The 23,640-nt window shown below is 39.4% G+C and overlaps 2 pseudogenes; both read right to left on the bottom strand.

Annotated features, from left to right (window-relative positions):
- Positions 1-9,541: 9,541 nt before the first annotated feature.
- Positions 9,542-10,687, bottom strand: LOC145535592 (E3 ubiquitin-protein ligase Hakai pseudogene; annotated as a pseudogene).
- Positions 10,688-22,713: 12,026 nt separating this feature from the next.
- LOC145535591 (CD2 antigen cytoplasmic tail-binding protein 2 pseudogene) lies at positions 22,714-23,234 on the bottom strand (annotated as a pseudogene).
- Between the last annotated feature and the right edge of the window lie 406 nt (positions 23,235-23,640).

Raw genomic sequence — 23,640 nt, 5'->3', positions numbered from 1 at the left:
CTGACTCTGTCTCAGGGTTTCTAGGGAAGATAAAAGCCATTTTAGGTATCAAACATGATTATAAGAGAATTCAGTTAAATCAAGGTGGAGGAAGTGATTTCAGGCCCAAATTCACAGACCTGTCAAATGTAAGTTCTAAGATAGAACATTATTGCTTGCAAGAGCTGCTCTAACTTTTAACAAAACTACTGGTAACTCTCTAGGCCATTTTACCCATAGATCACTGAATCTCAGCCAATGAGTTTGTTAGAGTTTGAGTTTATTCTACTTGGAATATGATAGCTTTTGGAGTCTGCAAACATTTGCATAATCCCTCAACAATGATAGACATAAAATGATTTCTTCCATCTGATTGAATAAGCTCTGGGATCTCAACAGTGGGGATTATGTGCATGAAGAGGGACTTTATCCCAATGACTGAGGATCTGGCTTTGAAGAGGGAAAAGACATTATACATACACCACTAGACAAAATCTACCTTCCATAGGCCTCAATTCTATGAAATCTAAGTGCCACTGGGTTCCTGGTAAAGTTGGTCAGGGAAAACTTTCTGCACCTACATTGGAAGTGGTCTGTAAAGAATTCTGCTGGCAAATAACAAAGCTCTTTAATATGTTTTGAATAATTTCAACTTTTCGATAGATGTAGTATTAGTCTAGTGCCTTTAAAAACTCCCTTTCAGTTTGATTTTGTTGATAACATAATAAACTAATCAAGCAAATAAAAACTGTGATATAGGAATTATTTTGTTAGTAATTCCTATAGTCCGGTTGAATTTCTTTTAGTTCCCTTTTCAATCCGTTTGTTCATTTCCCTTTGTGAAGCTTGTTTTAGAAAATGGATAGAGTTTTCTAGTATTAGAAATGGGGCTTCTAAATTTGGAGCCTGTCATGTTTTAATAGCAGCTTTTGCAGCTCTTAGAGCATAATCATTGCCTTCAGAAATTTCGTCATTTTGCCCTGTGTGAGCTCTGCAATAGATTACCGATAATCTGAATAGGCAGTTGGAAAGCCTCTAACAAATCAGCTTTCAAATCTCCACGAGATGTTTCAGTTCTCAGAGAAACCACAAACCTCCAATATTTCTAAATTTGCTCTGTTGCTTGACAGACATCAAACACACATTTAGCAACAGTAGAACCAAGGATTTCAACTATAATAATGGCTATTAACTTATCTGCTTGTGCTAACTTAATTACAGACACAAACTTCATGATAAGTCACCATAGCAAAGAAAGCCTTAAATTGGCCACTTTTGTCTCTGGTAAATGACCTGTAAGTAAACTTGAGTTCAGTTCAGTTCAGTCGCTCAGTCGTGTCCGACTCTTTGCGACCCCATGAATCGCAGCACGCCAGGCCTCTCTGTCCATCACCAACTCCTGGAGTCTACTCAAACCCATGTCCATCGAGTCAGTGATGCCATCCAACACTGGGGAAACCAGAATTGAAAGAGACACGTGTACTCCAATGTTCATCGCAGCACTGTTTATAATAGCCAAGACATGGAAGCAACCTAGATGTCCATCGGCAGATGAATGGATAAGAAAGCTGTGGTACATATACACAATGGAATATTACTCAGCCATTAAAAAGAATGCATTTGAATCAGTTCTAATGAGGTGGATGAAACTCGACCCTCTTATACAAAGTGAAGTAAGCCAGAAAGAAAAACACCAATACAGTATACTAATGCATATATATGGAATTTAAATCAATACCACATGTGATAAAGTGACTGACTTTATTTTTCTGGGCTCTAAAATCACTGCAGATGGTGACTGCAGTCATGAAATTAAAAGATGCTTACTCCTTGGAAGGAAAGTTATGACCAACCTGGACAGCATAAAAAAGCAGAGACATTACTTTGTCAACAGAGGTCCATCTAGTCAAGGCTATGGTTTTTCCAGTAGTCATGTATGGATGTGAGAGTTGGACCATAAAGAAAGCTGAGCCCTGAAGAATTGATGCTTTTGAACTGTGGTGTTGGAGAAGGCTCTTGAGAGTCCCTTGGACTGCAAGATCAGTCCTGGGTGTTCATTGGAAGGACTGATGTTGAAGCTGAAACTCCAATACTTTGGCCATCTGATGCGAAGAGCTGACCCATTTGAAAAGACCTTGATGCTGGGAAAATTGAGGGCAGGAGGAGAAGGGGATGGCAGAGGATGAGATGGTTGGATGGCATCACTGACTCGGTGGACATAAGTTTGGGTAAACTCCGGGAGTTGGTGATGGACAAGGAGGCCTGGTGTGCTGCGTTTCATGGGGTTGTAAAGAGTCGGACATGACTGAGCAACTGAACTGAACTTATCACCTATACTTAGCAATGTAATCTTGACTTTGGAGAATGTAATTTATCTGACCAGTATACCAAGAATGGAGTACTAAAAAGAATTTTTATAATTCAGAGTTCTGTTATATGACTGTTGTATGGCCACAAGACTTTGAGTTGATCCACCCAATTCAGTAACTGCTAGATGGATCCTATCCTCATTGCCAAATTGTTCGGGAAATAATTAAATATAAAATTTCCTGCCAACCCAATAAAACCTTTCTATAAAACATGGAGAAAAATGACAGGGCTTGTTAATTTATAAGCATTAAATCAGACTGCAATGTGGAGGATAGTCAATCTGCTAAAAGAGATGTGTAAGGGAACAAAATTCACCACCCTAAAATGTGTCTCTTTGGCATGAGGATTAATTTAAGTCAATTATTTTTAAGGCCAAAAAGACTCTTTTGGCCTTAAAAGAAACTTTGACCTTCCTTCAAACTGCCTAAATGAATGTAGATAGTGGATCTGCTCTGGAATAGTGTTATCACTGAGATATCTGCAAAGAATATGGGCTAGGTGTGGTAGGGGAAAGTGAAAGTGTTAGTCACTCAGTCATATCTGACTCTTTGTGACCCCGTGGACCCTACCCACCAGGCTCCTCTGAACATGGAATTCTCTAGGCAAGAATACTTGAGTGGGTTGCCATTTCCTTCTCCAGGGGATGTTCCTGATCCAGGATTGAACCTGGTTCTCCCACATTGCAGGCAGGCTCTTTACTGACTGAGCCACCAGGAAAGACCTAGGGGAAACTCTAGGCAGGGCCACAGAAACAATGGGACACAGAGTAGAAACTGATTTTCTTAGGGGAAACTCTAGGCATGGCCTAAAAATCAGTTTCTACTCTGTGTCCCACTTTTTCTTTGTGGCCCAAGAGTATTTGTTGACAAAATATTTGTTTTTCCATCTCCATGTGAATTGCTTTCCTCCCCTTTGATGTCTCAAACCAATATCCACAACATCCTCTTCTGTCTTTAGCTGAAGATGGTATTTAAGGTAATGGCTTTGACCATTTTGGCCAATTACTTAGTTTTACTGGGTCTCTCCCATGTATACATGGGTTTCTTAAACTTTTGTGTGATTTCTTTTTCCCTGTTAACCGGTGTCATTTAATTCTTAGACCAATCAAAAAATCTAGAAGGGTAGAGAAAAATTTCTTCCTCTGCAATAGACTGCAGAGACAAAAAATGAACTCTTACCCTTTTATATAATTGTTGACCCATTAACATGTATATATAAATGTTAATCCATTACATACACATCAGTTGTATCTATCAGAGGAAAAATAAAATTTCTCATTCTTTTTCAAGCAAGAAGTTAAGTCTTAGAGCTAGATCCCCACAGACAGGGAGACAGAGTACCACTCTTGCTTGTTTACTGTTCAAATGGCTCCTTGCATGCTCAGTCACTTTAGTCATGTCCAACTCTCTTCGACCCTATGGACTGTAAACTGCCAAGCTCCTCTGTCCATGGGATTCTCTCCAGGCAAGAATACTGGAGTGGGTTGCCATTTCCTTCTTCAGGGAACCTTCCTGACCAGGGACTGAACCTGGGTCTCCTGAATTGCAGCCAAATTCTTTGCCATCTGAGCTACAAGGGAAGCCCAATTATAGCTTTGGCTCTCCAATGAATGGAATCTTAATCTAATCACATTACCAACACCAGTTTGGTAATCTAACTAATCTCTGCCAATGCTTAAGGGAAAGTAAACTTGAAATAACTAATCTTCTTTTTTGCCTAGGATAACATCCTTGTTCCTGTTTCCTTCTGCCTATAAAAGTTGCTTTTTATACAGCTCCTCAGATCTCCTTCTTGTTAAATTGAAGGCTGCCTGATTTGAATTCATTTTTACTTAGATAAACTCTAAAACTTTTAATATGCCTCAGTTCATCTTTTAACATAGGAAAGGAGCAGTGCCCCATTAAAACTAGGGCATAAGATCAGGGTTGGACATTTGAATCATAGGTGTCGTAGAAGAAGAAGACAAAAAGAAAGGGCACGAGAAAATACGTGAGATAATAGTCGAAAACTTCCTCAAAATGGGGGAGGAAATAGCCACCAAGTCCAAGAAACCCAGAGAGTCCCAAACAGGATAAACCCAAGGCAAAACACTCCAAGATACATAGTAATCAAACTAACAAAAGTTAAACACAAAGAGCTTATATTAAAAGCAGCAAGGGAAAAGCAACAAATAACACACTAAAAGATCCCCATAAGGATAACAGCTGATCTTTCAATAGAAACTCTTCAGGCCAGAAGGAAATGGCAGGACATACTTAAAGTGATGAAAGAAAAACCTACAAACAATATTACTGTACCCAGCAAGGATCTCATTCAGATATGAAGGAGAAATAAAAAAAAAAACTTTACAGACAAGCAAGAGCTGAGAGAATTCACCACCAAATCAGCTCTTCAACAAATGCTAAACGATCTTCTCTAGACAGGAAACACAAAAGATTTATAAAAACAAATGCAAAACAACAAAGTATATGGTAACAGGATCATAGTAATCAATAATTACCTTAAATGTAAATGGTTTAAGTGCTCCAACCAAAAGACAGACTGGCCGAATGGATACAAGAACAAGACCCCTATATATGCTGTCTACAAGAGACCCACCTCAAGCCTAGGGACACAGACAGACTGAAAGTGAAGGGCTGGAAAAAGATACTTCATGCCAGTGGAGACCAGAAGAAACCAGGAGTAGCAATACTCATATCAGATAAAATAGACTTTGAAATAAAGACCGTGATAAGAGACAAAGAAGGACACTACATAATGATCAAAGGATCAATCCAAGAAGAAGATATAACAATTATAAATGCACCCAACATAGGGGCACCTTAGTACGTAAGGCACATGCTAATAAGTATGAAAGGGGAAATTAACAGTAATACAATAAGAGTGGGGAACTTTAATATGCCGCTCACACCTATGGATAGATCAACCAAACTGAAAATTAGCAAGGAAACACGATGTTTAATGATACAATGGACCAGTTAGACCTAATTGATATGTACAGGGCATTCCACCGAAAAACAGTGGATTTCTCCTTTTTCTCAAGTGCACATGGAACATTCTCCAGGATCACATCCTGGGTCATAAATCTAGCATTGGTAAATTAAAAACTGAAATCATTTGTCTTCTTTTCTGATCACAATGCAATAAGATTAGATGTCAACTACAGGAAAAAAACTATAAAAAACACAAACTTATAGAGGCTAAACAACAAGCTTCTGAATAGCCAACAGATCATGGAAGAAACAAAAAAGAAAATAAAAATATGCATAGAAATGAAAATGAAAACATGACAACCCCAAACCTGTGGGATTCAGTAAAAGTGGTGCTAAGAGGGAGGTTCATAGCAATACAAGCCTATCTCAAGAAACAAGATAAAAATCAAATAACCTAACTTTATACCTAAAGCAACTAGAAAGAAGAACGAAAGAACCCCAAAGTTAGTAGAAGCAAAGAAATCATAAAAATCAAAGCAGAAATGAAATGAAGGAGACTGACGGCAAAGATCAACAAAACTAAAAGCTGGTTCTTTGAGAAGAAAAATAGACAAATTGTTAGCCAGAATCATCAAGAAAAAAAGGGAGAAGAATCAAATCAATAAAATTAGAAATGAAAATGGAGAAATTACAACAGACAACACAAATACAAAAGATCATAAGAGATCAATATGAGCAATTATATGCCAATAGGACAACTTGGAAGAAATGGAAAAATTCTTAGAAAAGTATAACCTCCCAAAACTGAACCAGGAAGAAATGGAAAATCTTTACAGATCCATTACAGGTGCAAAAATTGAAAATGTAATAAAAAATCTTCCAACAAACAAAAGCCCAGGACCAGATGGCCTCACGAGTGATTCTACCAAAGATTTAGAGAAGAGCTAACACCTACTCAAACTCTTCCAGAAAACTGCAGAGGAAGATAAACTCCCAAACTCATTCCATGAGGCCACCATCACCCTAATACCAAAATCAGACAAAGATGCCACCAAAAAAGAAAACTACAGGCCAATATCACTGATGAACATAGATGCAAAAATCCTCAACAAAATTTTAGCAAACAGAATCTAACAACATATTAAAAAGATCATATTATCATGACCAAGTGGGCTTTATTCCAGGGATGCAAGGATTCTTCAATATACTCGAATCAATGTGATACACCATATTAACAAATTGAAAGATAAAAACCATATGATTATCGCAATAGATGCAGAGAAAGCCTTTGACAAAATCCAACACCCATTTATGATAAGAACTCTCCAGAAAACAGGCATAGAAGCAACATACCTCAACATGACAAAGGCAATATATGACAAACCCACAGCGAACATTACCCTCAATGGCAAAAAATTGAAAGCATTTCCTCTAAAATCAGGAACAAGACAAGGGTGCCCACTCTCACCACTACTATTCAACATAGTTTTGGAGGTCCTAGCCACAGCAATCAGAGCAGAAAAAGAAATAAAAGGAATCCAGATTGGAAAAGAAGAAGTAAAACTCACTGTTTGCAGATGACATGATCCTCTACGTAGAAAACCCTAAAGACTCCACCAGAGAACTACTAGAGCTAATAAATGAATATAGTAAAGTTTCAAGACATAAAATTAATACACAAAAATCCTTTGCATTCCTATACACAAACAGTGAACACAAATAGATGGAGAAATATACCATGTTTGTTGATTGGAAGAATCAATATAGTGAAAATGAGTGTATTATCCAAAGCAATCTATAGATTCAGTGCAATCCCTATCAAGCTACAAACAGTATTTTTCAGAGAACTAGAACAAACAACTTCACAATTTGTATGGAAATGCAAAAAACCTCAAATAGCCAAAGCAATCTTGAGAAAGAAGAATAGAACTGGAGGAATCAACCTACCTGACTTCGGGCTCTACTACAAAGCCACAGTCATCAAGGCAGTATGGTACTGGCACAAAGACAGAAATATAGATCAATGGAACAAAATAGGAAGCCCAGAGACATATCCACACACCCATGGACATCTTATGTGTGACAAAGGAAGCAAGAATATACAATGGAGAAAAGACAATCTCTTTAACAAGTGGTGCTGGGAAAACTGGTCAACCACCTGTAAAAGAAGGAAACTAGAATACTTTCTAACACCATACACAAAAGTAAACTCAAAATGGATTAAAGATCTAAATGTAAGACCAGAAACTATGAAACTCTTAAAGGAAAACATAGGCAGAACAATCTCTGACATAAATCACAGAAAGATTCTCTATAACCCACCTCCCAGAGTAATGGAAATAAAATAAATGGGACCTAATTAAACTTAAAAGCTTTTGTAAAATGAAGGAAACTATAATCAACGTGAAAAGGCAGACTTCAGAATGGGAGAAAATAGCAAATGAGACAACTGTCAAAGAATTAATCTCCAAAATATACAAGCAGCTCATGCAGCTCGATACCAGAAAAATGAACAACTCAATCAAAAAATGGGCCAAAGAACAGGCATTTCCCCAAAGAAGACATAAAGATGGCTAATAAACACATGAATACATGAAAAGATGCTCAACGTCACTCATTATTAGAGAAATGTAAATCAAAACCACAACGAGGTATCATCTCACACCATTCAGAATGGCTGCCATCAAAAAGTCTACAAACAATAAATGCTAAAGAGGGTGTGGAGAAAAGGGAACCCTCTTACACTGTTAGTGAGAATGCAAACTGGTACAGCCACTATGGGGAACAGTGTGGAGATTCCTTAAAAAACTGGAAATAGAACTGCCGTATGACCCAGCAATCCTACTGCTGGGCATACACACTGAGGAAACCTGAATTGAAAGAGACACATGTACCCCAGTGCTCATTTAGCACTACTGTTTGCAGTAGCTAGGATATGGAAGCAACATAGGTGTCCATCGGCAGTTGAATGGATAAGGAAGTTGTGGTACATATACACAATGGGATATTACTCAGCTATAAAAAAGAACACATTTGAGTCAGTTCTAAAGAGGTGGATGAAACTGGAGCCTATTATACAGAGTGAAGTAAGTCAGAAAGAGAAATAACAGTATAGTATATTAATACATATATATGGAACTTAGAAAGACGGTAATGATGATCCTATGTGCAAGGCAGCAAAAGAGACAAAGATGTAAAGAACAGACTTTTGGACTCTGTGGGAGAAGGCGAGGGTGGGATGATTTGAGAGAATAGCATTGAGACATGTATATTACCATATGTAAAATAGATAACCAGTGCAAGTTCAATGCATGAAGAAGGGCACTCAAAGCTGATGCTCTGGGACAGTCAAAAGGGATGGAGTAGGGAGGGAGGTGGGAGGGACTGTTCAGGATTGGGGGACACGTGCACCCGTGTCGATGTATGGCAAAAACCACCACAATATTGTAATTATCCTCCAATTAAAGTAAATTAATAAAAGAGTCATTCATATCTTAAAAGATCAGGGTTGGAGTAGTAAGAGGGGTTTGATGCCGGATTTGACAGATCTGGGCTAGAGCTGCTTAAATACTGCTGGTTTGTGTGATGTCGAGAATCCAGGGCAGGGCTCAGCCTGAAGATGGTTTGGCCCACACAGCCTAAGTTACAGTAAAGAAAAAGCAATTTGGGCCTAGAAACAAGAATGGTACAAGTTACAGGGAGACAGATTTATGTACAAAGGCCTTATTGTTTTTTTTTTTTTTTTTTTTTTTAATGAGCATATTGAAATTTGTTTTTACCCAGGTTGGGAAAATATATCACAAGAAAAAGTAAATATTGAATTTAACAAAAACAACACTTTTGAAAGAAAAACACAGCAACACCCCCCCCCAGTGCCTCTGAAAATAATATTGCGAATGGTCACTTCTGGGTCAGTTTACCATACTACAGGAGCAAAGTTGTTAAAGCATAGTTATTCTCAACTGAGCCACTTATCTGTACTATAGTAAAGTACTTAAAATCACTCCCAAGATCAAGCCTTAGAACCATTTTAAGTGGTTTTAAATGTTTTATAGTCATCTTTTTTTTATAGCCAATTCTGTAAGAGGTGCTTTTCTTTCCCCAAATGTTCAAAGCTTAATTAGATGGTTGACAATACTCCCCCCCACCATCGAATCTTCTGTTGAAAATAATATTACTACTGGTAATATGGCTTATATCTTGTGTGATCTAGGAAATGTAGTCCAAGAAATGAGGTTTGAAAAAGGCAGACACTGCTTTCATGATGGAATGGGTACAGGGCACATACTATGATTTATTTCCCCTAGTAATATGAATGAAGTGCTCAGAGTTCCTTGATCTTCAGTAAACTGGGGTAAAGAGTAAGCATTATAATGGTGAGAAGGGTGTATACTTACAGGTGGATTACCCATTGAGGTGAGATAGGTCCTGGTGGAAGATATTTCATACAAGGTGATATCTGAGCAATAAGATGTCTATGGAGAAGGTGGTGGAATAGAAGTCACTGACTTATCTGAAACTTGGCTATGAATCAAGTGAAAAGTACCTGTGGCCTGGGAATGATGTGGCCTTAGATGACATCTTGATGGCAGAGGAGGTAGTGTGGTATAGAATATCACTGTGATGGCACAGTGTGATGAGAATTCAATACCACTGGTTGACTCTGATATTCACGATGATGGTGAGCAGTTGCAGAGACAGGAGGTAGTGGTTCTCAAGTACCTGAATTTGAGTCAGTCTGAATAGGAACAGTTATTAAATTGTTATGTTTTCTTGTTGAAACAAAAAGACTTTCTGACTCAGTTTCTTGACTCATTGAAGGATGTAGAGATGAAGCACGGACAACTAATTCTGCTGTAAGAGCATGAATATCTTGTGGCTGATTATGCAGCTTGGGCAACTCCTTTGCAAAAAAGGTGGTGGTATCATAATGTATTGCTTTGGTATAATATGGAGAAGGAAATGACAACCCACTCCAGTGTTCTTGCCTGGAGAATCCCAGGGATGGGGAGCCTGGTGGGTTGTCGTCTATGGGGTCGCACAGAGTCGGACACGACTGAAGCGACATAGCAATATGGTTCATATGATGCTTGTCTGGCAGCTTTTTAAGATAATCATAGATTTTAGCTGGTGGTGGTACAATATGCTGAATGAACATTTTCAAGTTAAGTATAGGGAACAGAGTTTCCAGCACTCACGTGGCGGAAGTTGATATGAGCCTGTAAGTCTCTCTGAGACAAATAAGATCTCTTACATCCTGGAACAGTGCTACACACAAAGAGAGAACCTTGCCTATGCTTCTGAATTCGCTGCACAGAATTACTACAGCCTGGGCACGTCTTATCCCCTTCTTCTCTATGTAAAATAGCACAAGTGTAGCAAAAAGCATGCTTGCATGGAATCATCCGCCCATAGATTCTAATCGGTAAGTCGCATTTGTCACAAAAATGTATTATGGTTTCATCCTTTTTACCTAAAATGTTTATCTTAAAGTCCCAAAAAAGATTTTCAACAGGTTCTCGCTCATTTCGAAAAGATTCGCCCCCAACGGAATCATACCAGTTTTCCTCACAGGAAGGATTGTGTCCTTCTGTGTTCTGCATGACTCCGCTCACAAAGCACAACGGAAGTGGAAGTCAACCTTAGTGCCCTAGGAAGCACATGCACTGTACTCTCCTGACCGCAGGAAGTAAAAGTACATCCAGGTCACCCTATTTTTGACCCTTTATTACCTACTCTCGTTCCAGTGAGAAAGTCAAGCAGAAGAGTGAATATATGAAGTGTTTCAGTTCTGAGGTTGCTTAGGCTTCTCTTGTTATGCTTCGGAGCAGGGGGGGGGGCGGGGGCAGGGGAACCAGCCTTTAATTGGAAAAAGAGACTAATCTGGAATGGAGAAAAAGGAAAGCGTGCATGTACATGACGGCATGCGCAAGCACAGTAGTACCTGAAGGCAGAACCCTAGATGCTGTAGATTTAGCTTCTCAAGCTTTTCTGACAGTGTACCCATAATGGGAGAGAAGAGTAAACTTTTAACTGTTAGGGTAAGAGGGGCAGAGTTCTAAGTACTTTTGAAAGTAAGATATTTCTTTGAATAGTTGTACTTTAAAATTATAAGAATATTATATGAATATAGATTTCTTTTTAAGAATGTTTGTTTTAATAAAAATACTGCTTTTGATTACTTAATTAAGTCACTTGAATCTTTCCCTGCCCCTAAGTCTTTGTTTTTTTTTTTTTTTTTTTTTTTTTTTTTCCAGAAAAACATCTACTTTTGCTTTATTAACTATGCCAAAGCCTTTGACTGTGTGGATCACAACAAACTATGGAAAATTCTTTTTTTTTTTTTTTTTGAAAAGCAGGCAACTTTATTATAAATAAGGAACAAATAATTAGTGATCTCATAGGCCTGATGCATTAAAATGTGAGACATTTCATTTTTTTAGGTATATTTAGATATTCATTCCTAACCCTTGAAATTTACAAGAAGTCAATCAACAAACTATAGCCATACCCTTTCCAGCATGCCTTTTGTGGCATCTATGAAATGGCATTCTGTCTTTTTTTTTTTTTTTTTTATAAATTTATTTATTTTACTTGGGGGCTAATTACTTTACAATATTGTAATAGTTTTTGCCATACATTGACAAGAATCAGCCATGGGTTTACATGTGTTCCCCTTCCCGAACCCCCCACCCCCCTCCCTCCCCCTCCCATCCCTCTGGATCATCCCACTGCCCCGGCCCCGAGCCCTTGTCACATGCATCGAACATGGAATGGTGCTCTGTTTCACATATGACAATACACATGTCTCAATGCCATTCTCCCAGAACGTCCCACCCTCACCTTCTCCCTCAGAGTCCATAAAATTGTTCCATGCATCTGTGTCTCTCATTCTGTCCCGCATATAGGGTTATCGTTACCATCTTTCAGATTCCATATATATGCATTAGTATACTGTATTGTTGTTTTTCTTTCTGGCTTACTTCACTCTGTATAATGGGCTCCAGTTTCATCCATCTCAGTAGAACCGGTTCAAATGTATTTTTTTTAATGGCTGAGTAATATTCCATTGTGTATATGTACCACAGCTTCCTTATCCATTCATCTGCTGATGGACATCTAGGTTGCTTCCATGTCCTGGCTATTGTAAACAGTGCTGCGATGAACATTGGGGTACACGCGTCTCTTTCAATTCTGGTTTCCTCGGTGTATATGCCCAGCAGTGGGATTGCTGGGTCATATGGCAGTTCTATTCCCAGTTTTTTAAGGAATCTCCACACTGTTCTCCATAGTGGCTGTACTAGTTTGCATTCCCACCAACAGTGTAAGAGGGTTCCCTTTTCTCCACACCCTCTCCAGCATTTATTGCTTGTAGACTTTTGGATAGCAGCCATTCTGACTGGTGTGAAATGATACCTCATTGTGGTTTTGATTTGCATTTCTCTAATAATGAGTGATGTTGAGCATCTTTTCATGTGTTTGTTAGCCATCTGTATGTCTTCTTTGGAGAAATGTCTGTTTAGTTCTTTGGCCCATTTTTTGATTGGGTCATTTATTTTTCGGGAATTCAGCTGCAGAAGTTGCTTGTATATTTTTGAGATTAATTGTTTGTCTGTTGCTTCATTTGCTATTATTTTCTCCCATTCTGAAGGCTGTCTTTTCACCTTGTTTATAGTTTCCTTTGTTGTGCAAAAGCTTTTAATTTTAATTAGGTCCCATTTGTTTATTTTTGCTTTTATTTCCAATATTCTGGGAGGTGGGTCATGGAGGATCCTGCTGTGATTTATGTCGGAGAGTGTTTTGCCTATGTTTTCCTCTAGGAGTTTTATTGTTTCTGGTCTTACGTTTAGATCTTTAATCCATTTTGAGTTTATTTTTGTGTACGGTGTTAGGAAGTGTTCTAGTTTCATTCTTTTACAAGTGGTTGACCAGTTTTCCCAGCACCACTTGTTAAAGAGGTTGTCTTTTCTCCATTGTATATTCTTGCCTCCTTTGTCGAAGATAAGGTGTCCATATGTGCGTGGGTTTATCTCTGGGCTTTCTATTTTGTTCCATTGATCTATATTTCTATCTTTGTGCCAGTACCATACGGTCTTGATGACTGTGGCTTTGTAGTAGAGTCTGAAGTCAGGCAGGTTGATTCCTCCAGTTCCATTCTTCTTCCTCAAGATTGCTTTGGCTATTCGAGGTTTCTTATATTTCCATACAAATTGTGAGATGATTTGTTCTAGTTCTGTGAAAAATACCATTGGTAGCTTGATAGGGATTGCATTGAATCTGTAGATTGCTTTGGGTAGAATACTCATTTTCACTATATTAATTCTTCCAATCCATGAACACGGTATATTTCTCCATCTGTTTGTGTCCTCTTTGATTTCTTTCATCAGTGTTTTATAGTTTTCTATATATAAGTCTTTTGTTTCTTTAGGTAGATATATTCCTAAGTATTTTATTCTTTTTGATGCAATGGTGAATGGTATTGTTTCCTTAATTTCTCTTTCTGTTTTCTCATTATTGGAGTATAGGAATGCAAGGGATTTCTGTGTGTTAATTTTATATCCTGCAACTTTACTATATTCATTGATCAACTCTAGTAATTTTCTAGTAGAGTCTTTAGGGTTTTCTATGTAGAGGATCATGTCATCTGCAAACAGTGAGAGTTTTACTTCTTCTTTTCCTATCTGTATTCCTTTTATTTCTTTTTCAGCTCTGATTGCTGTGGCCAAAACTTCCAAAACTATGTTGAATAGTAGTGGTGAAAGTGGGCATCCTTGCCTTGTTCCTGACTTTAGGGGAAATGCTTTCAATTTTTCACCATTGAGGATAATGTTTGCTGTGGGTTTGTCATATATAGCTTTTATTATGTTGAGATATGTTCCTTCTATTCCTGCTTTCTGGAGGGTTTTAATCATAAATGGATGCTGAATTTTGTCAAAGGCTTTTTCTGCATCTATTGAGATAACCATATGGTTTTTTTCTTTCAATTTGTTAATGTGGTGTATTACATTGATTGATTTGCGGATGTTAAAAAAACCTTGCATTCCTGGGATAAAGCCCACTTGGTCATGATGTATGATCCTTTTAATATGATGTTGGATTCTGTTTGCTAGAATTTTATTAAGGATTTTTGCATCTATGTTCATCAGTGATATTGGCCTGTAGTTTTCCTTTTTTGTGACATCTTTGTCTAGTTTTGGAATTAGGGTGATGGTGGCCTCATAGAATGAGTTTGGAAGTTTACCATCTTCTGCAATTTTCTGGAAGAGTTTGAGCAGGATAGGTGTTAGCTCTTCTCTAAATTTTTGGTAGAATTCCGCTGTGAAGCCGTCTGGTCCTGGGCTTTTGTTTGCTGGAAGATTTCTGATTACACTTTCGATTTCCGTGCTTGTGATGGGTCTGTTAAGATCTTCTATTTCTTCCTGGTTCAGTTTTGGAAAGTTATACTTTTCTAAGAATTTGTCCATTTCTTCCAAGTTATCCATTTTATTGGCATATAGCTGTTGGTAGTAGTCTCTTATGATCCTTTGTATTTCTGTGGAATCTGTTGTGATCTCTCCATTTTCATTTCTAATTTTGTTGATCTGATTCTTCTCCCTTTGTTTCTTGATGAGTCTGGCTAATGGCTTATCAATTTTGTTTATCTTCTCGAAAAACCAGCTTTTAGTTTTGTTGATTTTTGCTATGGTCTCTTTTGTTTCTTTTGCATTTATTTCTGCCCTAATTTTTAAGATTTCTTTCCTTCTACTGACCCTGGGGTTTTTCATTTCTTCCTTCTCTAGTTGCTTTAGGTGTAGAGTTAGTTGATTTATTTGATTTTTTTCTTGTTTCTTGAGGTACGCCTGTATTGCTATGAACCTTCCCCTTAGTATTGCTTTTACAGTGTCCCATAGGTTTTGGGTTGTTGTGTTTTCATTTTCATTCGTTTCTATGCATAATTTTATTTCTTTTTTGATTTCTTCTGTGATTTGTTGGTTATTCAGAAGCGTGTTGTTTAGCCTCCATATGTTGGAACTTTTAATAGTTTTTTTCCTGTAATTGAGGTCTAATCTTACTGCATTGTGGTCAGAGAAGATGGCTGGGATGATTTCAATTTTTTTGAATTTACCAAGGCTAGATTTATGGCCCAGGATGTGATCTATCCTGGAGAAAGTTCCATGTGCACTTGAGAAAAAGGTAAAATTGATTGTTTTGGGGTGGAAACTCCTGTAAATATCAATTAAATCTAATTTGTCTATTGTATCATTTAAAGTTTGTGTTTCCTTGTTAATTTTCTGTTTAGTTGATCTATCCATATGCGTGAGTGGAGTATTAAAGTCTCCCACTATTATTGTGTTATTGTTAATTTCCCCTTTCATACTTGTTAGTATTTGCCTTATATATTGTGGTGCTCCTATGTTGGGTGCATATATATTTATGATTGTTACGTCTTCTTCTTGAATTGATCCTTTGATCTTTATGTAGTGTCCTTCTTTGTCCCTTTTCACATCCTTTATTTTAAAGTCTATTTTATCTGAAATGAGTATTGCGACTCCTGCTTTCTTTTGGTCTCCGTTTGCATGGAATATGTTTTTCCATCCTTTCACTTTCAGCCTGTGTGTGTCCCTAGTTTTGAGGTGGGTCTCTTGTAGACAGCATATATAGGGGTCTTGTTTTTGTATCCATTCAGCAACCCTTTGCCTTTTGGTTGGGGCATTCAACCCATTTACATTTAAGGTAATTATTGATAAGTATGATCCCGTTGCCATTTACTTTGTTGTTTTGAGTTCGTGTTGAAACATCCTTTCTGTGTTTCCTGTTTAGAGAAGATCCTTTAGCATTTGCTGGAGAGCTGGTTTGGTGGTGCTGAATTCCCTCAGCTCTTGCTTGTCTGTAAAGCTTTTGAATTCTCCTTCATATCTGAATGAGATCCTTGCTGGGTACAGTAATCTGGGTTGTAGATTATTCTCTTTCATTACTTTAAGTATGTCCTGCCATTCCCTTCTAGCCTGAAGGGTTTCTATTGAAAGATCAGCTGTTATCCTTATGGGGATCCCCTTGTGTGTTATTTGTTGTTTTTCCCTTGCTGCTTTTAATATTTGTTCTTTGTGTTTGATCTTTGTTAATTTGATTAATATGTGTCTTGGGGTGTTTCGCCTTGGGTTTATCCTGTTTGGAACTCTCTGGGTTTCTTGGACTTCTGTGACTATTTCTTTCCTCAATTTAGGGAAATTCTCAACTATTATCTCCTCGAGTATTTTTTCATGGCCTTTCCTTTTATCTTCTTCTTCTGGGACTCCTATGATTCGAATGTTGGGGCGTTTCATATTGTCCCAGAGGTCCCGGAGGTTTTCCTCATTTCTTTTGATTCTTTTTTCTTTTTTCCTCTCTGCTTCGTTTATTTCCATCATTCTATCTTCTACCTCACTTATCCTATCTTCTGCCTCCGTTATTCTACTGTTGGTTCCCTCCAGAGTGTCTTTTATCTCCTTTATTTCATTATTCATTCTATATTGATTCCTTTTTATTTCTTCTAAGTCCTTGATAAACATTTCTTGCATCTTCTCAATCTTTGTCTCCAGGCTATTTATCTGTAACTCCATTTTGCTTTCAAGATTTTGGATCATTTTTATTATCCTTATTCTAAATTCTTTTTCGGATAGATTCCCTATCTCCTCCTCTTTTGTTTGGCTTTGTGGGCATTTCTCATTTTCCTTTACTTGCTGAGTATTTCTCTGCCTTTTCATCTTGTTTAGATTGCTGTGTTAGGCGTGGCCCTTCTGTATTCTGGTAGTATGAAGTTCCTCTTTGTTGTGGAGGTTCCTCACTGCGGTTGGGGTTGGACAGGTGGCTTGTCAAGGTTTCCTGGTTGGGGGAGCTTGTGTCGGTGTTCTGGTGGGTGGAGCTGGATTTCTGCTCTCTTGAGTGTAATGGAGTGACCAGTATTAATTTTTGAGATGTCTATGGATTTGGTGTGCCTCTGGGCAGCCTGTATATTGATGCTCAGGTCTATGTTCCTGCGTTGCTGGAGAATTTGCGTGGTATGTCTTGCTCTGGAACTTATTATCTCTTGGGTGGAGCTTGGTTTCAGTGAATTTATGGAGGCTATTGGATGGTCTCTTATTAATTAATGTTTCCCCTGGCTTTCAGTCTTATTCTTGCAGTAGCCTCAAGACTTCTCCTTCCATACAGCCTCAATAATAAAACTTTTAGGTTAATGGTGAAAAGATTCTCCACAGTGAGGGATACCCAGAAAGGTTCACTGAGTTACATGGAGAGATGAGGTGGGGGGGGGGGGTTGAAGTGACCAGGAGGGGAAGAGGGGAATTCAAATGTGGAGAGAGCAATCTAGCCAGTAAGCACTTCCCTCTGTGCTTTCCACAGTTTGGAACCCTCAGAGTGATTCACAGAGATACATAGAGAGGGGGGAGGAAGGTAACAGAGGTGAGCATGAGTAGAAAGGGAGGAATTAAGAGGGGAGAGAGAGATCTGGGCAGTATCCTGTTCCTGAAGTGTTCTCCGGTACCCAGAACACCCTCAGAGATTCACAGAATTGGGTTGAGAAGAGAAGGAGGAGGGTGGGAGATAGAGGTTCCCTGGGGGAGAAGAAAGAGCATCAATAGGGGGAGAGAGTGATCAGGCCAGTGATCACACTCCTGAGTAAAAATGGGTCCTAAAGATTGGGTTCTTAAATGTACAAAGTTGATATCAAATATGTAAAACACAGATTAAAAATCTAGAGCAGAGGTTAGACTCTTATAAAACTTACAATCTAAAAAAAAAAAAAAAGAAAGAAAAAAGGGAACAGTGTAAAAAGAAAAAAAAACAGTAAAACAGTAAAAAAAGAAACAGTAAAAAAATGTAGAACAGGAAAAAAACATTAAAAAAAAAAAAGGTATAAGATATATGTATGTAGTTTGCTTCAAAAATAGGGGTTTTTTTTTTTTTTGCAAGTTAATAGTGGGTTATGAAAATGAAAGTTAAAGGTGTAATAGAGGACTTGAAGAAAAAGGAAAGAAGAGAAAAAAAAATTTTTTTAATTAAAAAAAAAAATTAAAAAAAAATTAAAAAAAATAATAATAGTAAAAAATATATATATCCCGGACTTTCTCTGGAGCTGTTGTGAGCAGTGTGGGATCTGCTCAGTTTTAGATAGATCCTTATTCCTGCTTATACTTTTCAAGATCTGTAGGTCCTTTTTAATGCAGTCGGTATTAGCTACAGGGATCTTAATCTGTTGGCCTGTCCCTTCCAAAGCACTTCCCTCTGTTTATTTGGCTTCTGTTTGGAGATCTCTTCAGTATCTAATTTCCGCCCTGCAACAAAGCGGTGGAGGTGATCTCTTTAGGTTCGCTTGTTCAATCGTGCTGTGGGGAGGAAGGAACACTGCAATTCTGGCGTGTGTGTGGTAAGCTCGCAGTGTCTCGGCCGCACTGGGTTCGCCCCCGCTCACGGCGTGTGTGCTTTCCCCGTCTACCCTGCTCAGGCTTCAGGTTACTCGGCCGGGGAGCGGGCCCTGAGCTGCGTGCACTTCCCAGGACTAAGCCGCTCAGGTTCAGGCTCCCGGTTACTCCACAAAGGCGCAGACTCGATTTTGCCCGCGGCTTGTGCCGTTCCCGGTCGGAGCTGCCCAGGCGGCCAGGAGTTTGGCGAGGGCGCTGTCCCCTGTTGGGGCGGTGCGGCTTATCACCTCCCTGGTCCCCGCCTCGGTTTACGGGCGCGCCCGGCTCCGGTGTGCTTTGTGTCGGTTCTGGGGAGCTGGTCTCTGGCTGCGACCCTCCCGGCTGCTGTCGACCCTCCGGGATCTCAGGCAGTCTTTGCTTAAAAACTGGGAGCCTGTTTGCAGTTTGGTAGGGGGTGCCCTCTCTGGAGCCGAGTTTGCCCCTTTCCGGCTCTGGCGGGCCCCGCCTGCCCGCTGTGTCCGGCGGGGGATGGCGCGGTCCGCAGCCGGCTAGCTCTCCTCTGGTATCGCTCAGTCCTTTGTTCTGTGAGCGGGCCGGCAGTGCCTTAGAGTTGGGCTTTTCGCGGGATAGTTCTCTCTCTCTCTCGCTGTCCCACAGTTTAGGTTACTATCTCACCTTAGCTCCCTCAGATTGCCCTCGGGGCACTCGGGCCCGGTCCTTACCCTAGGCAATGCCGCCCGCTCCTCTCCGTTCAGCCCCCACTTGCTGGTGGCGGATGATGCGAGCGTCTGGGGTTCTTTGCTGGGAGTTGCTTTAGGCACGTAATCTGTCGATTTTATTTATTTTTTCCTCCCAGTTACGTTGCCCTCCGAGATAAAAAATCCTCCCCCACACCCGCCGGTGAGAGGGTTTCCTGGTGCTTGGAAATTCCTCCTCTTTTACGACTCCCTCCCCGGGACGGGTCTCCGTCCCTAACTCTTTTGTCTCTCTTTTTATCTTTTATAATTTCTCCTACCTCTTTTGAAGATAATGCGCAGTTTTTGTGAAAGCCTGACGTCCTCAGCCAGCCTTCAGAAGTAGTTTTGTGAAGTTTGGTCAGCGTTCAGATGTTCTTTCGATAAATTTGTGGAGGAGAGAGTGGTCTCCCCGTCCTATTCCTCCGCCATCTTCTGCTCTCCTCTAAGTCTTTGAATAATAGTGAAGTCCCAGGAATTTGTTCCAGAATATGCACCAAATCTTGTCACACACTGCTGAATCTCCCCGCACTATTGGTACACTAGTTTGTGATGCACAATATAGAGTGGCTCCTTTATTGAATACAAGGTCACCCAGTAGGACTTGGAAATCCTTTTTATACAGAATCCTTTATAACGATATTTGTATATAAGAGCATTTATTTATGCATGAAAGTTCAAAGTTAAAAGTTCTGATGGATTAGGGACATGATTAGTAACATTATAAAATGCCTTCCCATATTCCTCAATTTCTCATTTTGTTTCTTTAAATATTATATTCTCTTGGTGTATTTGTATGTGTATAGAGTACTAACATCTTGGAGGAGAGACCTTAGTAAAATGAAAACTAAAGAGGTAAATAATCAGTAGTGATGACTACTCAAAGATGGATACAAAACATGTCAGAAATGGTCGTATTTGTTTGTGGAAAGATACAGCTGGTTATACAGAAATGTCATTTGTACCCACCTTTTGAGAACCTAGTCGGCTGTAAAGTGAGGCTCACCTTTCCTGTGAGAGCTTCATTTCATACTGTACAGAATAAGTGTTCTCATTCTTATTTACAAAACAACTTTGCAAAGGGAGTGATGAACTACCATCACCAAATATGCCAAATTGCTACTTAGGCTTTTGATTTCTTTGGCCTTCTGCCAAATAGCTAATGCCATACAAGCAAATATATGTGTACAAGGGGACCTTGTGACTCAGTGCACACTCTTCTTTTTGCAAATTGCTTGAAGTGGTTTTCAAACCTTCTTCTATATTCGGAAGGCTGCAGCTGCTCTGAGTGAAGTCGGAGTTGGGGGGTCCCGAGTCTTTCCTCCTTAACACTCCCATATCTCTGGCATCCTTTTGCCCCCTCCTATAGTCATCTTTTAGGCAGTTCAATGAAGCACAGTTTGACTACCACTTCAAATACATATTTTCTCAACTGATGTGTAAAATGTTTATAACCATGTCATATATCCGAAAGAATAATAGATGAGCACCATATGTCTTCCAGCTAGCTTAAGAAATAGAGCATTATCAGTGCACTTGAAAACTGCTGCACCCTCATGATAAGAAGGAACTGTACTGAATTGTGTATTCACTATCCTCTTGCTCTTTCAGTTTTAAAAATCACGTACATCTCAATAGAACTGATTCAAATGTATTCTTTTTAATGGCTGAGTAATATTCCATTGTGTATATGTACCAGAGCTTCCTTATCCATTCGTCTGTTGATGGACATCTAGGTTGCTTCCATGTCCTGGCTATTATAAAGAGTGCTGCGATGAACATTGGGGTACACATGTCTCTTTTAATTCTGGTTTCCTTGGTGTGTATGCCCAGCAGTGGGATTGCTGGGTCGTATGGCAGTTCTATTTCCAGTTTTTTAAGGAATCTCCACACTGTTCTCCATTATACAGAGTGAAGTAAGCCATAAAGAAAAACACCAATACAGTATACTAATGCATATATATGGAATTTGAAAGATGGTAACGATAACCCTATATGCGAGACAGAATAAGAGACACAGATGCATAGAACAGTCTTATGGACTCTGAGGGAGAAGGTGAGGGTGGGACATTCTGAGAGAATAGCATTGAAACATGTATATTATCATATGTGAAACAGAACACCATTCCAGGCTTGATGCATGAGACAAATGCTCAGGGCTGGGGCAATGGGATGACCCAGAGGGATGGGATGGGGAGGAAGGTGGAAGGGGGGTTCAGGATGGGGAACACATGTAAACCCATGGCTGATTCATGTCAATGTATGGCAAAAGCCACTACAATATTGTAATTAGCCCCCAACCAAAATAAATAAATTTATTAAAAAAAATCACGTACATATGTATGTGTATATATATATATATATATATTTATAAAAAATATTGTTTATATTTGCATGTTTTTCACTTCATAGGGATGGAATAATGCTGTGAGTTTTTATTCCATTAACAGTATATTTCTGAGATACTTTTATGTAATTGCATGTATTTTATTCATTTTCAGTATTATATCCCATTGTATGCATATTTTATAATTTAAATTTTTCCTATTCATGAATAAGTGGTTTGTTCTCAGGTTTTGGCATTATAAATGCTGCTGTGAAACATTTTCCTTCTTTATTTATATTTATTTTTAATTAGAGGATAATTGCTTTGCAATATTGTGTTGGTTTCTGACATATATCAACATGACACAGCTATAGGTATACCTATATCTCCTTCCTCTTGGGTCTCCCTCCTTGAAACATTCTTGTAGATGTTTCTTGTACATGTTCAAGAATTTTTCTAGAGTATGTGTATAGGAGAGGAAGTTACTTGGTGATAGAGAATAAGCATATTCAGCTTTTCCAAAAAGTTCATATCATTGTATCAGCAGAGTGTAAAAGTTTTGTTACTCCTCATCTTCACCAACATTTATTAACAGGCTTTTAATTTATTACAAATTTGGTTGTAAAATTCATATCATTATGTTTTTATTTTCTGTTTCTCTGATTAAAATTGGTTTGCAGCTTTTCTTGTCCCCCCCCCACAACTAAAGACTTTTATTGGGAAAAGGAAGTTGACTGAAAAGTGGGCCCCAACATCTTCACTGCCTGACACAGGCAGAGCCTCCTCCACAAAGTCCAGAAAAGAAGGGACCATCCTCAGTAGGCTCAGATGTAGAGGTCAAAGTCAGTCTGTTTGGATTTCTAGAACTGGCGACCAGGAGGATCCAGCTTCCAGCAATAAATCCCATCCCGAAAGTAGCCTTCATGAGGGGAACTGGGCTACCTAGTCCCCTTGTTGCCCCCTTTGCTTCCCCCCTCAAGTTCCCAGATGCCTCAGTGCCCAGCCACTGTCTCTCTTGGCAACATCAGCTCCAGACTGCCCTCCAGGAGGGCTTGGGTGCTCATTGGCATCTGGCCAAGCTGTCGTTGTCCTCTGAGTCTGACAGTGGCTGCTGATCAGGTGGCCGCTCTCTGATCTTCACCCAATCAATGTTGTCTGGCCAACTGTCTCATATCTGAGCATCCCAGTTCAGGAAATAGTTTCCATCAGCCTCAAAGTGACCTTCCTCTATCTCCTCCTGCAGCTTGAAGAGTATGATCCACACACCTCCATCACTGGAGGGTGTGGCTGCTTCCTGACCTTCCACATCCTCTGAGGCCAACATGTCATATTTGCTGGACCCTTCATCATCATTCTCCTCCTCATCGCTGTCCAAAGAGTGTTTGCCTTTGAAGCGGCTCCCAGGGCCTCCTACCCCAGCCACAGGGTCCACTAACTTTTTCTTGGGGACACTGATTTCATCCTCATCGTCCTCATCTCTCACACCATGGAAGGTAACTTTCCTCTTTGGCATGACTGGACAGAAGGACTATCCCCAAACTAAAGATCTAGAAAAGGTGGGGGAAAAAAAGGAAGAGAGGTTTTCTCTAGGGCTGCATCCAGGCCACCTACCCACCACCCGCTTTTCATGTTTTACAAGTGAAAGAAAGTGAAAGTCGCTCAGTCGTGTCTGACTGTTTGCAACCCCATGGACTATACAGTCCATAGAATTCTCCAGGCCAGAATACTGGAGTGGGTAGCCTTTCCCTTCTCCAGGGGATCTTCCCAACCCAGGGATCGAACCCAGGTCTCCTGTATTGCAGGCGGATTCTTTACCAGCTGAGCCACAAGGGAAGCCCGTGTTTTATAGGCCATGTAGAATTCTTCTTTGGTCAAAAACATGTTCATATCATTGGACTATTTTTCTATTGCACAATTTG

This window comes from Giraffa tippelskirchi, chromosome X (genome assembly GCF_054371585.1).
Source record: "Giraffa tippelskirchi isolate mGirTip1 chromosome X, T2T-mGirTip1v1.2.pri, whole genome shotgun sequence".
Taxonomy (NCBI): Eukaryota; Metazoa; Chordata; class Mammalia; order Artiodactyla; family Giraffidae; genus Giraffa; species Giraffa tippelskirchi.
The sequence above is the reverse complement of the archived record's forward strand: the minus strand, read 5'-3'. Positions and strand labels throughout refer to the sequence as shown.